This window comes from Pseudorasbora parva, chromosome 6, assembly GCF_024679245.1.
Source record: "Pseudorasbora parva isolate DD20220531a chromosome 6, ASM2467924v1, whole genome shotgun sequence".
Classification (NCBI taxonomy): domain Eukaryota; kingdom Metazoa; phylum Chordata; class Actinopteri; order Cypriniformes; family Gobionidae; genus Pseudorasbora; species Pseudorasbora parva.
The window spans coordinates 49,853,736-49,867,518 of record NC_090177.1 but is presented as its reverse complement, the minus strand read 5'-3'; the positions used below and the strand labels follow the sequence as shown (position 1 = coordinate 49,867,518).

At 49.5% G+C, this 13,783-nt stretch overlaps 34 non-coding genes across 34 annotated transcripts; 27 read left to right on the top strand and 7 right to left on the bottom strand.

The window, feature by feature from the left end:
- Positions 1 to 398: 398 nt before the first annotated feature.
- trnae-uuc (transfer RNA glutamic acid (anticodon UUC)) lies at positions 399 to 470 on the top strand. The gene has a single exon. It is a non-coding gene; the product is annotated as a tRNA-Glu (tRNA).
- Positions 471 to 734: 264 nt separating this feature from the next.
- trnae-cuc (transfer RNA glutamic acid (anticodon CUC)) lies at positions 735 to 806 on the bottom strand. The gene has a single exon. It is a non-coding gene; the product is annotated as a tRNA-Glu (tRNA).
- Positions 807 to 1,086: 280 nt separating this feature from the next.
- Positions 1,087 to 1,173, top strand: trnay-gua (transfer RNA tyrosine (anticodon GUA)). Its single transcript is given in 2 exon segments — positions 1,087 to 1,123; positions 1,138 to 1,173. It is a non-coding gene; the product is annotated as a tRNA-Tyr (tRNA).
- Positions 1,174 to 1,579: 406 nt separating this feature from the next.
- Positions 1,580 to 1,666, top strand: trnay-gua (transfer RNA tyrosine (anticodon GUA)). Its single transcript is given in 2 exon segments — positions 1,580 to 1,616; positions 1,631 to 1,666. It is a non-coding gene; the product is annotated as a tRNA-Tyr (tRNA).
- A 312-nt stretch (positions 1,667 to 1,978) lies between these two features.
- Positions 1,979 to 2,051, top strand: trnar-acg (transfer RNA arginine (anticodon ACG)). The gene has a single exon. It is a non-coding gene; the product is annotated as a tRNA-Arg (tRNA).
- A 425-nt stretch (positions 2,052 to 2,476) lies between these two features.
- On the top strand, positions 2,477 to 2,548 carry trnae-uuc (transfer RNA glutamic acid (anticodon UUC)). Its single transcript has one exon. It is a non-coding gene; the product is annotated as a tRNA-Glu (tRNA).
- A 264-nt stretch (positions 2,549 to 2,812) lies between these two features.
- Positions 2,813 to 2,884, bottom strand: trnae-cuc (transfer RNA glutamic acid (anticodon CUC)). Its single transcript has one exon. It is a non-coding gene; the product is annotated as a tRNA-Glu (tRNA).
- Positions 2,885 to 3,164: 280 nt separating this feature from the next.
- On the top strand, positions 3,165 to 3,251 carry trnay-gua (transfer RNA tyrosine (anticodon GUA)). The gene is given in 2 exon segments: positions 3,165 to 3,201; positions 3,216 to 3,251. It is a non-coding gene; the product is annotated as a tRNA-Tyr (tRNA).
- A 406-nt stretch (positions 3,252 to 3,657) lies between these two features.
- Positions 3,658 to 3,744, top strand: trnay-gua (transfer RNA tyrosine (anticodon GUA)). Its single transcript is given in 2 exon segments — positions 3,658 to 3,694; positions 3,709 to 3,744. It is a non-coding gene; the product is annotated as a tRNA-Tyr (tRNA).
- Positions 3,745 to 4,056: 312 nt separating this feature from the next.
- Positions 4,057 to 4,129, top strand: trnar-acg (transfer RNA arginine (anticodon ACG)). The gene has a single exon. It is a non-coding gene; the product is annotated as a tRNA-Arg (tRNA).
- A 425-nt stretch (positions 4,130 to 4,554) lies between these two features.
- Positions 4,555 to 4,626, top strand: trnae-uuc (transfer RNA glutamic acid (anticodon UUC)). Its single transcript has one exon. It is a non-coding gene; the product is annotated as a tRNA-Glu (tRNA).
- A 264-nt stretch (positions 4,627 to 4,890) lies between these two features.
- Positions 4,891 to 4,962, bottom strand: trnae-cuc (transfer RNA glutamic acid (anticodon CUC)). Its single transcript has one exon. It is a non-coding gene; the product is annotated as a tRNA-Glu (tRNA).
- Positions 4,963 to 5,242: 280 nt separating this feature from the next.
- trnay-gua (transfer RNA tyrosine (anticodon GUA)) lies at positions 5,243 to 5,329 on the top strand. Its single transcript is given in 2 exon segments — positions 5,243 to 5,279; positions 5,294 to 5,329. It is a non-coding gene; the product is annotated as a tRNA-Tyr (tRNA).
- A 406-nt stretch (positions 5,330 to 5,735) lies between these two features.
- Positions 5,736 to 5,822, top strand: trnay-gua (transfer RNA tyrosine (anticodon GUA)). The gene is given in 2 exon segments: positions 5,736 to 5,772; positions 5,787 to 5,822. It is a non-coding gene; the product is annotated as a tRNA-Tyr (tRNA).
- A 312-nt stretch (positions 5,823 to 6,134) lies between these two features.
- Positions 6,135 to 6,207, top strand: trnar-acg (transfer RNA arginine (anticodon ACG)). The gene has a single exon. It is a non-coding gene; the product is annotated as a tRNA-Arg (tRNA).
- Positions 6,208 to 6,632: 425 nt separating this feature from the next.
- Positions 6,633 to 6,704, top strand: trnae-uuc (transfer RNA glutamic acid (anticodon UUC)). Its single transcript has one exon. It is a non-coding gene; the product is annotated as a tRNA-Glu (tRNA).
- Positions 6,705 to 6,968: 264 nt separating this feature from the next.
- trnae-cuc (transfer RNA glutamic acid (anticodon CUC)) lies at positions 6,969 to 7,040 on the bottom strand. Its single transcript has one exon. It is a non-coding gene; the product is annotated as a tRNA-Glu (tRNA).
- Positions 7,041 to 7,320: 280 nt separating this feature from the next.
- Positions 7,321 to 7,407, top strand: trnay-gua (transfer RNA tyrosine (anticodon GUA)). The gene is given in 2 exon segments: positions 7,321 to 7,357; positions 7,372 to 7,407. It is a non-coding gene; the product is annotated as a tRNA-Tyr (tRNA).
- Positions 7,408 to 7,813: 406 nt separating this feature from the next.
- On the top strand, positions 7,814 to 7,900 carry trnay-gua (transfer RNA tyrosine (anticodon GUA)). Its single transcript is given in 2 exon segments — positions 7,814 to 7,850; positions 7,865 to 7,900. It is a non-coding gene; the product is annotated as a tRNA-Tyr (tRNA).
- A 312-nt stretch (positions 7,901 to 8,212) lies between these two features.
- trnar-acg (transfer RNA arginine (anticodon ACG)) lies at positions 8,213 to 8,285 on the top strand. The gene has a single exon. It is a non-coding gene; the product is annotated as a tRNA-Arg (tRNA).
- A 425-nt stretch (positions 8,286 to 8,710) lies between these two features.
- trnae-uuc (transfer RNA glutamic acid (anticodon UUC)) lies at positions 8,711 to 8,782 on the top strand. Its single transcript has one exon. It is a non-coding gene; the product is annotated as a tRNA-Glu (tRNA).
- Positions 8,783 to 9,046: 264 nt separating this feature from the next.
- On the bottom strand, positions 9,047 to 9,118 carry trnae-cuc (transfer RNA glutamic acid (anticodon CUC)). Its single transcript has one exon. It is a non-coding gene; the product is annotated as a tRNA-Glu (tRNA).
- Positions 9,119 to 9,398: 280 nt separating this feature from the next.
- Positions 9,399 to 9,485, top strand: trnay-gua (transfer RNA tyrosine (anticodon GUA)). The gene is given in 2 exon segments: positions 9,399 to 9,435; positions 9,450 to 9,485. It is a non-coding gene; the product is annotated as a tRNA-Tyr (tRNA).
- Positions 9,486 to 9,797: 312 nt separating this feature from the next.
- On the top strand, positions 9,798 to 9,870 carry trnar-acg (transfer RNA arginine (anticodon ACG)). Its single transcript has one exon. It is a non-coding gene; the product is annotated as a tRNA-Arg (tRNA).
- Positions 9,871 to 10,295: 425 nt separating this feature from the next.
- On the top strand, positions 10,296 to 10,367 carry trnae-uuc (transfer RNA glutamic acid (anticodon UUC)). Its single transcript has one exon. It is a non-coding gene; the product is annotated as a tRNA-Glu (tRNA).
- A 123-nt stretch (positions 10,368 to 10,490) lies between these two features.
- Positions 10,491 to 10,577, top strand: trnay-gua (transfer RNA tyrosine (anticodon GUA)). The gene is given in 2 exon segments: positions 10,491 to 10,527; positions 10,542 to 10,577. It is a non-coding gene; the product is annotated as a tRNA-Tyr (tRNA).
- A 54-nt stretch (positions 10,578 to 10,631) lies between these two features.
- Positions 10,632 to 10,703, bottom strand: trnae-cuc (transfer RNA glutamic acid (anticodon CUC)). The gene has a single exon. It is a non-coding gene; the product is annotated as a tRNA-Glu (tRNA).
- A 280-nt stretch (positions 10,704 to 10,983) lies between these two features.
- trnay-gua (transfer RNA tyrosine (anticodon GUA)) lies at positions 10,984 to 11,070 on the top strand. Its single transcript is given in 2 exon segments — positions 10,984 to 11,020; positions 11,035 to 11,070. It is a non-coding gene; the product is annotated as a tRNA-Tyr (tRNA).
- Positions 11,071 to 11,382: 312 nt separating this feature from the next.
- Positions 11,383 to 11,455, top strand: trnar-acg (transfer RNA arginine (anticodon ACG)). Its single transcript has one exon. It is a non-coding gene; the product is annotated as a tRNA-Arg (tRNA).
- A 425-nt stretch (positions 11,456 to 11,880) lies between these two features.
- trnae-uuc (transfer RNA glutamic acid (anticodon UUC)) lies at positions 11,881 to 11,952 on the top strand. Its single transcript has one exon. It is a non-coding gene; the product is annotated as a tRNA-Glu (tRNA).
- Positions 11,953 to 12,216: 264 nt separating this feature from the next.
- trnae-cuc (transfer RNA glutamic acid (anticodon CUC)) lies at positions 12,217 to 12,288 on the bottom strand. The gene has a single exon. It is a non-coding gene; the product is annotated as a tRNA-Glu (tRNA).
- A 280-nt stretch (positions 12,289 to 12,568) lies between these two features.
- On the top strand, positions 12,569 to 12,655 carry trnay-gua (transfer RNA tyrosine (anticodon GUA)). The gene is given in 2 exon segments: positions 12,569 to 12,605; positions 12,620 to 12,655. It is a non-coding gene; the product is annotated as a tRNA-Tyr (tRNA).
- A 406-nt stretch (positions 12,656 to 13,061) lies between these two features.
- Positions 13,062 to 13,148, top strand: trnay-gua (transfer RNA tyrosine (anticodon GUA)). The gene is given in 2 exon segments: positions 13,062 to 13,098; positions 13,113 to 13,148. It is a non-coding gene; the product is annotated as a tRNA-Tyr (tRNA).
- Positions 13,149 to 13,460: 312 nt separating this feature from the next.
- trnar-acg (transfer RNA arginine (anticodon ACG)) lies at positions 13,461 to 13,533 on the top strand. The gene has a single exon. It is a non-coding gene; the product is annotated as a tRNA-Arg (tRNA).
- Positions 13,534 to 13,783: the final 250 nt, after the last annotated feature.

The window sequence follows — 13,783 nt, the reverse complement described above, 5'->3', positions numbered from 1 at the left end:
CTTTAATTATTAAATTGATTTATGTTTCTTATAAATTGACAGTCCAACCATAGGCTGTTTTGTCTGCGAGATAGCGCTTACCATTCATTACCGTGCGTGTTTTCAAATGCATCGCATAAGTACTGTCACAGGGACCTTGCTTTAATGAGCAGTTTTAAGTATCTATTATGTGATCACAAGAATGGGATAAAGTTTCACCCCCTGGGCGAAACAAATGACAGCTTCTTCCATTGAGTCTGTTAAAACTGAATTCGGTAAACAATGCCTTCGGATCATACCGATATTTTTAAAGGGGACGATCACACACTGAAAGCCAAAGGGCTCAACAGAACCCTGCCCTTGTACGTACCACATGGATGAAAAACACCCCCACAAGCCTGCTTGATAGGTGCAGGAATTCCCATATGGTCTAGCGGTCAGGATTCCTGGTTTTCACCCAGGCGGCCCGGGTTCGACTCCCGGTATGGGAAGTTGTGATTGTTTTGGCTTCCCTTACTGAACAGCCAGCGCTTCGGTCTGCGGCAAAAGCACTTTTAGCCGGCAGTGGAGCTGCAGCAACCTGATAGGTTGAGGTTCTGTTGCTCACCTGCGTGCCTTCGATAGCTCAGCTGGTAGAGCGGAGGACTGTAGGTGGAAGGTTGGAAATCCTTAGGTCGCTGGTTCCACTCCGGCTCGAAGGAGGTCATTTTTCACATGCAAACACTTTCTTGGCTGTGTTGGAGGGAAAAAGACTGTTCCCTGACCGGGAATCGAACCCGGGCCGCGGCGGTGAGAGCGCCGAATCCTAACCACTAGACCACCAGGGAAGGACTTTTCGATGAGCCTTCTAAATCCTGACTGTGGGCCTCTACCGTGTTTTGCTGCAACTTCTCAAGCTAGACCACTAAGGCTAGCCTTTTTGTCCTGGAGAGAGTCTCTGACTCTGGATCACAGTTCTTCCACTGAGAAACAGTCCAGTCAATTACCAACAAGACGTGTAAACACCTGCAAGGCGCCAGACCGGTGGGCCAGTGGCCTAATGGAAAACGCGTCTGACTATGGATCAGAAATTTCTGATAGGTTGAGCTTTCGTTCGAAATCTCTGTGCCTTCGATAGCTCAGCTGGTAGAGCGGAGGACTGTAGGTGAAAGGTTGGCAATCCTTAGGTCGCTGGTTCGACTCCGGCTCGAAGGAGGTCCCTTTTCACATGCAAACCCTTTCTTGGCTAAGTTGCAAGGCAAAAGCATGTTCCCTGACCGGGAATCAAATCCGGGCCGCGGCGGTGAGAGCGCCGAATCCTAACCACTAGACCACCAGGGAAGGACTTTTCGATGAGCCTTCTAAATCCTGACTGTGGGCCTCTACCGTGTTTTGCTGCAACTTCTCAAGCTAGACCACTAAGGCTAGCCTTTTATTTCTGGAGAGAGTCTCTGACTCTGGATCACAGTTCTTCCACTGAGAAACAGTCCAGTCAATTACCAACAAGACGTGTAAACACCTGCAAGGCGCCAGACCGGTGGGCCAGTGGCCTAATGGAAAACGCGTCTGACTATGGATCAGAAATTTCTGATAGGTTGAGCTTTCGTTCGTAATCTCTGTGCCTTCGATAGCTCAGCTGGTAGAGCGGAGGACTGTAGGTGAAAGGTTGGCAATCCTTAGGTCGCTGGTTCGACTCCGGCTCGAAGGAGGTCCCTTTTCACATGCAAACCCTTTCTTGGCTAAGTTGCAAGGCAAAAGCATGTTCCCTGACCGGGAATCAAATCCGGGCCGCGGCGGTGAGAGCGCCGAATCCTAACCACTAGACCACCAGGGAAGGACTTTCTTATTCGCCTCCTAAATCCTGGCTGTTGGCCTCTACCAGATTTTGCTGCAACTTCTAAGGCTAGCCTTTTCCTCCTGGAGAGAATCTCTTACTCTGGATCACAGTTCTTCCACTGAGAAGCTGTTCAGTCAAACACCAACAAGACGCGTATAAACACCAGCAAGTCGTTCCTACAGTGGGCCAGTGGCGCAATGGATAACGCGTCTGACTACGGATCAGAAGATTCTAGGTTCGACTCCTGGCTGGCTCGAACGATTGTTTTTGCTTTGCTTTCAGCCTTTAATTATTAAATTGATTTATGTTTCTTATAAATTGACAGTCCAACCATAGGCTGTTTTGTCTGCGAGATAGCGCTTACCATTCATTACCGTGCGTGTTTTCAAATGCATCGCATAAGTACTGTCACAGGGACCTTGCTTTAATGAGCAGTTTTAAGTATCTATTATGTGATCACAAGAATGGGATAAAGTTTCACCCCCTGGGCGAAACAAATGACAGCTTCTTCCATTGAGTCTGTTAAAACTGAATTCGGTAAACAATGCCTTCGGATCATACCCATATTTTTAAAGGGGACGATCACACACTGAAAGCCAAAGGGCTCAACAGAACCCTGCCCTTGTACGTACCACATGGATGAAAAACACCCCCACAAGCCTGCTTGATAGGTGCAGGAATTCCCATATGGTCTAGCGGTCAGGATTCCTGGTTTTCACCCAGGCGGCCCGGGTTCGACTCCCGGTATGGGAAGTTGTGATTGTTTTGGCTTCCCTTACTGAACAGCCAGCGCTTCGGTCTGCGGCAAAAGCACTTTTAGCCGGCAGTGGAGCTGCAGCAACCTGATAGGTTGAGGTTCTGTTGCTCACCTGCGTGCCTTTGATAGCTCAGCTGGTAGAGCGGCGGACTGTAGGTGGAAGGTTGGAAATCCTTAGGTCGCTGGTTCGACTCCGGCTCGAAGGAGGGCATTTTTCACATGCAAACACTTTCTTGGCTGTGTTGGAGGGAAAAAGACTGTTCCCTGACCGGGAATCGAACCCGGGCCGCGGCGGTGAGAGCGCCGAATCCTAACCACTAGACCACCAGGGAAGGACTTTTCAATGAGCCTTCTAAATCCTGACTGTGGGCCTCTACCGTGTTTTGCTGCAACTTCTCAAGCTAGACCACTAAGGCTAGCCTTTTTGTCCTGGAGAGAGTCTCTGACTCTGGATCACAGTTCTTCCACTGAGAAACAGTCCAGTCAATTACCAACAAGACGTGTAAACACCTGCAAGGCGCCAGACCGGTGGGCCAGTGGCCTAATGGAAAACGCGTCTGACTATGGATCAGAAATTTCTGATAGGTTGAGCTTTCGTTCGTAATCTCTGTGCCTTCGATAGCTCAGCTGGTAGAGCGGAGGACTGTAGGTGAAAGGTTGGCAATCCTTAGGTCGCTGGTTCGACTCCGGCTCGAAGGAGGTCCCTTTTCACATGCAAACCCTTTCTTGGCTAAGTTGCAAGGCAAAAGCATGTTCCCTGACCGGGAATCAAATCCGGGCCGCGGCGGTGAGAGCGCCGAATCCTAACCACTAGACCACCAGGGAAGGACTTTTCGATGAGCCTTCTAAATCCTGACTGTGGGCCTCTACCGTGTTTTGCTGCAACTTCTCAAGCTAGACCACTAAGGCTAGCCTTTTTGTCCTGGAGAGAGTCTCTGACTCTGGATCACAGTTCTTCCACTGAGAAACAGTCCAGTCAATTACCAACAAGACGTGTAAACACCTGCAAGGCGCCAGACCGGTGGGCCAGTGGCCTAATGGAAAACGCGTCTGACTATGGATCAGAAATTTCTGATAGGTTGAGCTTTCGTTCGTAATCTCTGTGCCTTCGATAGCTCAGCTGGTAGAGCGGAGGACTGTAGGTGAAAGGTTGGCAATCCTTAGGTCGCTGGTTCGACTCCGGCTCGAAGGAGGTCCCTTTTCACATGCAAACCCTTTCTTGGCTAAGTTGCAAGGCAAAAGCATGTTCCCTGACCGGGAATCAAATCCGGGCCGCGGCGGTGAGAGCGCCGAATCCTAACCACTAGACCACCAGGGAAGGACTTTCTTATTCGCCTCCTAAATCCTGGCTGTTGGCCTCTACCAGATTTTGCTGCAACTTCTAAGGCTAGCCTTTTCCTCCTGGAGAGAATCTCTTACTCTGGATCACAGTTCTTCCACTGAGAAGCTGTTCAGTCAAACACCAACAAGACGCGTATAAACACCAGCAAGTCGTTCCTACAGTGGGCCAGTGGCGCAATGGATAACGCGTCTGACTACGGATCAGAAGATTCTAGGTTCGACTCCTGGCTGGCTCGAACGATTGTTTTTGCTTTGCTTTCAGCCTTTAATTATTAAATCTATTTATGTTTCTTATAAATTGACAGTCCAACCATAGGCTGTTTTGTCTGCGAGATAGCGCTTACCATTCATTACCGTGCGTGTTTTCAAATGCATCGCATAAGTACTGTCACAGGGACCTTGCTTTAATGAGCAGTTTTAAGTATCTATTATGTGATCACAAGAATGGGATAAAGTTTCACCCCCTGGGCGAAACAAATGACAGCTTCTTCCATTGAGTCTGTTAAAACTGAATTCGGTAAACAATGCCTTCGGATCATACCCATATTTTTAAAGGGGACGATCACACACTGAAAGCCAAAGGGCTCAACAGAACCCTGCCCTTGTACGTACCACATGGATGAAAAACACCCCCACAAGCCTGCTTGATAGGTGCAGGAATTCCCATATGGTCTAGCGGTCAGGATTCCTGGTTTTCACCCAGGCGGCCTGGGTTCGACTCCCGGTATGGGAAGTTGTGATTGTTTTGGCTTCCCTTACTGAACAGCCAGCGCTTCGGTCTGCGGCAAAAGCACTTTTAGCCGGCAGTGGAGCTGCAGCAACCTGATAGGTTGAGGTTCTGTTGCTCACCTGCGTGCCTTCGATAGCTCAGCTGGTAGAGCGGCGGACTGTAGGTGGAAGGTTGGAAATCTTTAGGTCGCTGGTTCGACTCCGGCTCGAAGGAGGGCATTTTTCACATGCAAACACTTTCTTGGCTCTGTTGGAGGGAAAAAGACTGTTCCCTGACCGGGAATCGAACCCGGGCCGCGGCGGTGAGAGCGCCGAATCCTAACCACTAGACCACCAGGGAAGGACTTTTCGATGAGCCTTCTAAATCCTGACTGTGGGCCTCTACCGTGTTTTGCTGCAACTTCTCAAGCTAGACCACTAAGGCTAGCCTTTTTGTCCTGGAGAGAGTCTCTGACTCTGGATCACAGTTCTTCCACTGAGAAACAGTCCAGTCAATTACCAACAAGACGTGTAAACACCTGCAAGGCGCCAGACCGGTGGGCCAGTGGCCTAATGGAAAACGCGTCTGACTATGGATCAGAAATTTCTGATAGGTTGAGCTTTCGTTCGTAATCTCTGTGCCTTCGATAGCTCAGCTGGTAGAGCGGAGGACTGTAGGTGAAAGGTTGGCAATCCTTAGGTCGCTGGTTCGACTCCGGCTCGAAGGAGGTCCCTTTTCACATGCAAACCCTTTCTTGGCTAAGTTGCAAGGCAAAAGCATGTTCCCTGACCGGGAATCAAATCCGGGCCGCGGCGGTGAGAGCGCCGAATCCTAACCACTAGACCACCAGGGAAGGACTTTTCGATGAGCCTTCTAAATCCTGACTGTGGGCCTCTACCGTGTTTTGCTGCAACTTCTCAAGCTAGACCACTAAGGCTAGCCTTTTTGTCCTGGAGAGAGTCTCTGACTCTGGATCACAGTTCTTCCACTGAGAAACAGTCCAGTCAATTACCAACAAGACGTGTAAACACCTGCAAGGCGCCAGACCGGTGGGCCAGTGGCCTAATGGAAAACGCGTCTGACTATGGATCAGAAATTTCTGATAGGTTGAGCTTTCGTTCGTAATCTCTGTGCCTTCGATAGCTCAGCTGGTAGAGCGGAGGACTGTAGGTGAAAGGTTGGCAATCCTTAGGTCGCTGGTTCGACTCCGGCTCGAAGGAGGTCCCTTTTCACATGCAAACCCTTTCTTGGCTAAGTTGCAAGGCAAAAGCATGTTCCCTGACCGGGAATCAAATCCGGGCCGCGGCGGTGAGAGCGTCGAATCCTAACCACTAGACCACCAGGGAAGGACTTTCTTATTCGCCTCCTAAATCCTGGCTGTTGGCCTCTACCAGATTTTGCTGCAACTTCTAAGGCTAGCCTTTTCCTCCTGGAGAGAATCTCTTACTCTGGATCACAGTTCTTCCACTGAGAAGCTGTTCAGTCAAACACCAACAAGACGCGTATAAACACCAGCAAGTCGTTCCTAAAGTGGGCCAGTGGCGCAATGGATAACGCGTCTGACTACGGATCAGAAGATTCTAGGTTCGACTCCTGGCTGGCTCGAACGATTGTTTTTGCTTTGCTTTCAGCCTTTAATTATTAAATTGATTTATGTTTCTTATAAATTGACAGTCCAACCATAGGCTGTTTTGTCTGCGAGATAGCGCTTACCATTCATTACCGTGCGTGTTTTCAAATGCATCGCATAAGTACTGTCACAGGGACCTTGCTTTAATGAGCAGTTTTAAGTATCTATTATGTGATCACAAGAATGGGATAAAGTTTCACCCCCTGGGCGAAACAAATGACAGCTTCTTCCATTGAGTCTGTTAAAACTGAATTCGGTAAACAATGCCTTCGGATCATACCCATATTTTTAAAGGGGACGATCACACACTGAAAGCCAAAGGGCTCAACAGAACCCTGCCCTTGTACGTACCACATGGATGAAAAACACCCCCACAAGCCTGCTTGATAGGTGCAGGAATTCCCATATGGTCTAGCGGTCAGGATTCCTGGTTTTCACCCAGGCGGCCCGGGTTCGACTCCCGGTATGGGAAGTTGTGATTGTTTTGGCTTCCCTTACTGAACAGCCAGCGCTTCGGTCTGCGGCAAAAGCACTTTTAGCCGGCAGTGGAGCTGCAGCAACCTGATAGGTTGAGGTTCTGTTGCTCACCTGCGTGCCTTTGATAGCTCAGCTGGTAGAGCGGCGGACTGTAGGTGGAAGGTTGGAAATCCTTAGGTCGCTGGTTCGACTCCGGCTCGAAGGAGGGCATTTTTCACATGCAAACACTTTCTTGGCTGTGTTGGAGGGAAAAAGACTGTTCCCTGACCGGGAATCGAACCCGGGCCGCGGCGGTGAGAGCGCCGAATCCTAACCACTAGACCACCAGGGAAGGACTTTTCAATGAGCCTTCTAAATCCTGACTGTGGGCCTCTACCGTGTTTTGCTGCAACTTCTCAAGCTAGACCACTAAGGCTAGCCTTTTTGTCCTGGAGAGAGTCTCTGACTCTGGATCACAGTTCTTCCACTGAGAAACAGTCCAGTCAATTACCAACAAGACGTGTAAACACCTGCAAGGCGCCAGACCGGTGGGCCAGTGGCCTAATGGAAAACGCGTCTGACTATGGATCAGAAATTTCTGATAGGTTGAGCTTTCGTTCGTAATCTCTGTGCCTTCGATAGCTCAGCTGGTAGAGCGGAGGACTGTAAGTGAAAGGTTGGCAATCCTTAGGTCGCTGGTTCGACTCCGGCTCGAAGGAGGTCCCTTTTCACATGCAAACCCTTTCTTGGCTAAGTTGCAAGGCAAAAGCATGTTCCCTGACCGGGAATCAAATCCGGGCCGCGGCGGTGAGAGCGCCGAATCCTAACCACTAGACCACCAGGGAAGGACTTTTCGATGAGCCTTCTAAATCCTGACTGTGGGCCTCTACCGTGTTTTGCTGCAACTTCTCAAGCTAGACCACTAAGGCTAGCCTTTTTGTCCTGGAGAGAGTCTCTGACTCTGGATCACAGTTCTTCCACTGAGAAACAGTCCAGTCAATTACCAACAAGACGTGTAAACACCTGCAAGGCGCCAGACCGGTGGGCCAGTGGCCTAATGGAAAACGCGTCTGACTATGGATCAGAAATTTCTGATAGGTTGAGCTTTCGTTCGTAATCTCTGTGCCTTCGATAGCTCAGCTGGTAGAGCGGAGGACTGTAGGTGAAAGGTTGGCAATCCTTAGGTCGCTGGTTCGACTCCGGCTCGAAGGAGGACCCTTTTCACATGCAAACCCTTTCTTGGCTAAGTTGCAAGGCAAAAGCATGTTCCCTGACCGGGAATCAAATCCGGGCCGCGGCGGTGAGAGCGCCGAATCCTAACCACTAGACCACCAGGGAAGGACTTTCTTATTCGCCTCCTAAATCCTGGCTGTTGGCCTCTACCAGATTTTGCTGCAACTTCTAAGGCTAGCCTTTTCCTCCTGGAGAGAATCTCTTACTCTGGATCACAGTTCTTCCACTGAGAAGCTGTTCAGTCAAACACCAACAAGACGCGTATAAACACCAGCAAGTCGTTCCTACAGTGGGCCAGTGGCGCAATGGATAACGCGTCTGACTACGGATCAGAAGATTCTAGGTTCGACTCCTGGCTGGCTCGAACGATTGTTTTTGCTTTGCTTTCAGCCTTTAATTATTAAATTGATTTATGTTTCTTATAAATTGACAGTCCAACCATAGGCTGTTTTGTCTGCGAGATAGCGCTTACCATTCATTACCGTGCGTGTTTTCAAATGCATCGCATAAGTACTGTCACAGGGACCTTGCTTTAATGAGCAGTTTTAAGTATCTATTATGTGATCACAAGAATGGGATAAAGTTTCACCCCCTGGGCGAAACAAATGACAGCTTCTTCCATTGAGTCTGTTAAAACTGAATTCGGTAAACAATGCCTTCGGATCATACCCATATTTTTAAAGGGGACGATCACACACTGAAAGCCAAAGGGCTCAACAGAACCCTGCCCTTGTACGTACCACATGGATGAAAAACACCCCCACAAGCCTGCTTGATAGGTGCAGGAATTCCCATATGGTCTAGCGGTCAGGATTCCTGGTTTTCACCCAGGCGGCCCGGGTTCGACTCCCGGTATGGGAAGTTGTGATTGTTTTGGCTTCCCTTACTGAACAGCCAGCGCTTCGGTCTGCGGCAAAAGCACTTTTAGCCGGCAGTGGAGCTGCAGCAACCTGATAGGTTGAGGTTCTGTTGCTCACCTGCGTGCCTTCGATAGCTCAGCTGGTAGAGCGGCGGACTGTAGGTGGAAGGTTGGAAATCTTTAGGTCGCTGGTTCGACTCCGGCTCGAAGGAGGGCATTTTTCACATGCAAACACTTTCTTGGCTCTGTTGGAGGGAAAAAGACTGTTCCCTGACCGGGAATCGAACCCGGGCCGCGGCGGTGAGAGCGCCGAATCCTAACCACTAGACCACCAGGGAAGGACTTTTCGATGAGCCTTCTAAATCCTGACTGTGGGCCTCTACCGTGTTTTGCTGCAACTTCTCAAGCTAGACCACTAAGGCTAGCCTTTTTGTCCTGGAGAGAGTCTCTGACTCTGGATCACAGTTCTTCCACTGAGAAACAGTCCAGTCAATTACCAACAAGACGTGTAAACACCTGCAAGGCGCCAGACCGGTGGGCCAGTGGCCTAATGGAAAACGCGTCTGACTATGGATCAGAAATTTCTGATAGGTTGAGCTTTCGTTCGTAATCTCTGTGCCTTCGATAGCTCAGCTGGTAGAGCGGAGGACTGTAGGTGAAAGGTTGGCAATCCTTAGGTCGCTGGTTCGACTCCGGCTCGAAGGAGGTCCCTTTTCACATGCAAACCCTTTCTTGGCTAAGTTGCAAGGCAAAAGCATGTTCCCTGACCGGGAATCAAATCCGGGCCGCGGCGGTGAGAGCGTCGAATCCTAACCACTAGACCACCAGGGAAGGACTTTCTTATTCGCCTCCTAAATCCTGGCTGTTGGCCTCTACCAGATTTTGCTGCAACTTCTAAGGCTAGCCTTTTCCTCCTGGAGAGAATCTCTTACTCTGGATCACAGTTCTTCCACTGAGAAGCTGTTCAGTCAAACACCAACAAGACGCGTATAAACACCAGCAAGTCGTTCCTAAAGTGGGCCAGTGGCGCAATGGATAACGCGTCTGACTACGGATCAGAAGATTCTAGGTTCGACTCCTGGCTGGCTCGAACGATTGTTTTTGCTTTGCTTTCAGCCTTTAATTATTAAATTGATTTATGTTTCTTATAAATTGACAGTCCAACCATAGGCTGTTTTGTCTGCGAGATAGCGCTTACCATTCATTACCGTGCGTGTTTTCAAATGCATCGCATAAGTACTGTCACAGGGACCTTGCTTTAATGAGCAGTTTTAAGTATCTATTATGTGATCACAAGAATGGGATAAAGTTTCACCCCCTGGGCGAAACAAATGACAGCTTCTTCCATTGAGTCTGTTAAAACTGAATTCGGTAAACAATGCCTTCGGATCATACCCATATTTTTAAAGGGGACGATCACACACTGAAAGCCAAAGGGCTCAACAGAACCCTGCCCTTGTACGTACCACATGGATGAAAAACACCCCCACAAGCCTGCTTGATAGGTGCAGGAATTCCCATATGGTCTAGCGGTCAGGATTCCTGGTTTTCACCCAGGCGGCCCGGGTTCGACTCCCGGTATGGGAAGTTGTGATTGTTTTGGCTTCCCTTACTGAACAGCCAGCGCTTCGGTCTGCGGCAAAAGCACTTTTAGCCGGCAGTGGAGCTGCAGCAACCTGATAGGTTGAGGTTCTGTTGCTCACCTGCGTGCCTTCGATAGCTCAGCTGGTAGAGCGGAGGACTGTAGGTGGAAGGTTGGAAATCCTTAGGTCGCTGGTTCGACTCCGGCTCGAAGGAGGTCATTTTTCACATGCAAACACTTTCTTGGCTGTGTTGGAGGGAAAAAGACTGTTCCCTGACCGGGAATCGAACCCGGGCCGCGGCGGTGAGAGCGCCGAATCCTAACCACTAGACCACCAGGGAAGGACTTTTCGATGAGCCTTCTAAATCCTGACTGTGGGCCTCTACCGTGTTTTGCTGCAACTTCTCAAGCTAGACCACTAAGGCTAGCCTTTTTGTCCTGGAGAGAGTCTCTGACTCTGGATCACAGTTCTTCCACTGAGAAACAGTCCAGTCAATTACCAACAAGACGTATAAACACCTGCAAGGCGCCAGACCGGTGGGCCAGTGGCCTAATGGAAAACGCGTCTGACTATGGATCAGAAATTTCTGATAGGTTGAGCTTTCGTTCGTAATCTCTGTGCCTTCGATAGCTCAGCTGGTAGAGCGGAGGACTGTAGGTGAAAGGTTGGCAATCCTTAGGTCGCTGGTTCGACTCCGGCTCGAAGGAGGTCCCTTTTCACATGCAAACCCTTTCTTGGCTAAGTTGCAAGGCAAAAGCATGTTCCCTGACCGGGAATCAAATCCGGGCCGCGGCGGTGAGAGCGCCGAATCCTAACCACTAGACCACCAGGGAAGGACTTTCTTATTCGCCTCCTAAATCCTGGCTGTTGGCCTCTACCAGATTTTGCTGCAACTTCTAAGGCTAGCCTTTTCCTCCTGGAGAGAATCTCTTACTCTGGATCACAGTTCTTCCACTGAGAAGCTGTTCAGTCAAACACCAACAAGACGCGTATAAACACCAGCAAGTCGTTCCTACAGTGGGCCAGTGGCGCAATGGATAACGCGTCTGACTACGGATCAGAAGATTCTAGGTTTGACTCCTGGCTGGCTCGAACAATTGTTTTTGCTTTGCTTTCAGCCTTTAATTATTAAATTGATTTATGTTTCTTATAAATTGACAGTCCAACCATAGGCTGTTTTGTCTGCGAGATAGCGCTTACCATTCATTACCGTGCGTGTTTTCAAATGCATCGCATAAGTACTGTCACAGGGACCTTGCTTTAATGAGCAGTTTTAAGTATCTATTATGTGATCACAAGAATGGGATAAAGTTTCACCCCCTGGGCGAAACAAATGACAGCTTCTTCCATTGAGTCTGTTAAAACTGAATTCGGTAAACAATGCCTTCGGATCATACCCATATTTTTAAAGGGGACGATCACACACTGAAAGCCAAAGGGCTCAACAGAACCCTGCCCTTGTACGTACCACATGGATGAAAAACACCCCCACAAGCCTGCTTGATAGGTGCAGGAATTCCCATATGGTCTAGCGGTCAGGATTCCTGGTTTTCACCCAGGCGGCCCGGGTTCGACTCCCGGTATGGGAAGTTGTGATTGTTTTGGCTTCCCTTACTGAACAGCCAGCGCTTCGGTCTGCGGCAAAAGCACTTTTAGCCGGCAGTGGAGCTGCAGCAACCTGATAGGTTGAGGTTCTGTTGCTCACCTGCGTGCCTTCGATAGCTCAGCTGGTAGAGCGGAGGACTGTAGGTGGAAGGTTGGAAATCTTTAGGTCGCTGGTTCGACTCCGGCTCGAAGGAGGTCATTTTTCACATGCAAACACTTTCTTGGCTGTGTTGGAGGGAAAAAGACTGTTCCCTGACCGGGAATCGAACCCGGGCCGCGGCGGTGAGAGCGCCGAATCCTAACCACTAGACCACCAGGGAAGGACTTTTCGATGAGCCTTCTAAATCCTGACTGTGGGCCTCTACCGTGTTTTGCTGCAACTTCTCAAGCTAGACCACTAAGGCTAGCCTTTTTGTCCTGGAGAGAGTCTCTGACTCTGGATCACAGTTCTTCCACTGAGAAACAGTCCAGTCAATTACCAACAAGACGTGTAAACACCTGCAAGGCGCCAGACCGGTGGGCCAGTGGCCTAATGGAAAACGCGTCTGACTATGGATCAGAAATTTCTGATAGGTTGAGCTTTCGTTCGTAATCTCTGTGCCTTCGATAGCTCAGCTGGTAGAGCGGAGGACTGTAGGTGAAAGGTTGGCAATCCTTAGGTCGCTGGTTCGACTCCGGCTCGAAGGAGGTCCCTTTTCACATGCAAACCCTTTCTTGGCTAAGTTGCAAGGCAAAAGCATGTTCCCTGACCGGGAATCAAATCCGGGCCGCGGCGGTGAGAGCGCCGAATCCTAACCACTAGACCACCAGGGAAGGACTTTTCGATGAGCCTTCTAAATCCTGACTGTGGGCCTCTACCGTGTTTTGCTGCAACTTCTCAAGCTAGACCACTAAGGCTAGCCTTTTTGTCCTGGAGAGAGTCTCTGACTCTGGATCACAGTTCTTCCACTGAGAAACAGTCCAGTCAATTACCAACAAGACGTGTAAACACCTGCAAGGCGCCAGACCGGTGGGCCAGTGGCCTAATGGAAAACGCGTCTGACTATGGATCAGAAATTTCTGATAGGTTGAGCTTTCGTTCGTAATCTCTGTGCCTTCGATAGCTCAGCTGGTAGAGCGGAGGACTGTAGGTGAAAGGTTGGCAATCCTTAGGTCGCTGGTTCGACTCCGGCTCGAAGGAGGTCCCTTTTCACATGCAAACCCTTTCTTGGCTAAGTTGCAAGGCAAAAGCATGTTCCCTGACCGGGAATCAAATCCGGGCCGCGGCGGTGAGAGCGTCGAATCCTAACCACTAGACCACCAGGGAAGGACTTTCTTATTCGCCTCCTAAATCCTGGCTGTTGGCCTCTACCAGATTTTGCTGCAACTTCTAAGGCTAGCCTTTTCCTCCTGGAGAGAATCTCTTACTCTGGATCACAGTTCTTCCACTGAGAAGCTGTTCAGTCAAACACCAACAAGACGCGTATAAACACCAGCAAGTCGTTCCTAAAGTGGGCCAGTGGCGCAATGGATAACGCGTCTGACTACGGATCAGAAGATTCTAGGTTCGACTCCTGGCTGGCTCGAACGATTGTTTTTGCTTTGCTTTCAGCCTTTAATTATTAAATTGATTTATGTTTCTTATAAATTGACAGTCCAACCATAGGCTGTTTTGTCTGCGAGATAGCGCTTACCATTCATTACCGTGCGTGTTTTCAAATGCATCGCATAAGTACTGTCACAGGGACCTTGCTTTAATGAGCAGTTTTAAGTATCTATTATGTGATCACAAGAATGGGATAAAGTTTCACCCCCTGGGCGAAACAAATGACAGCT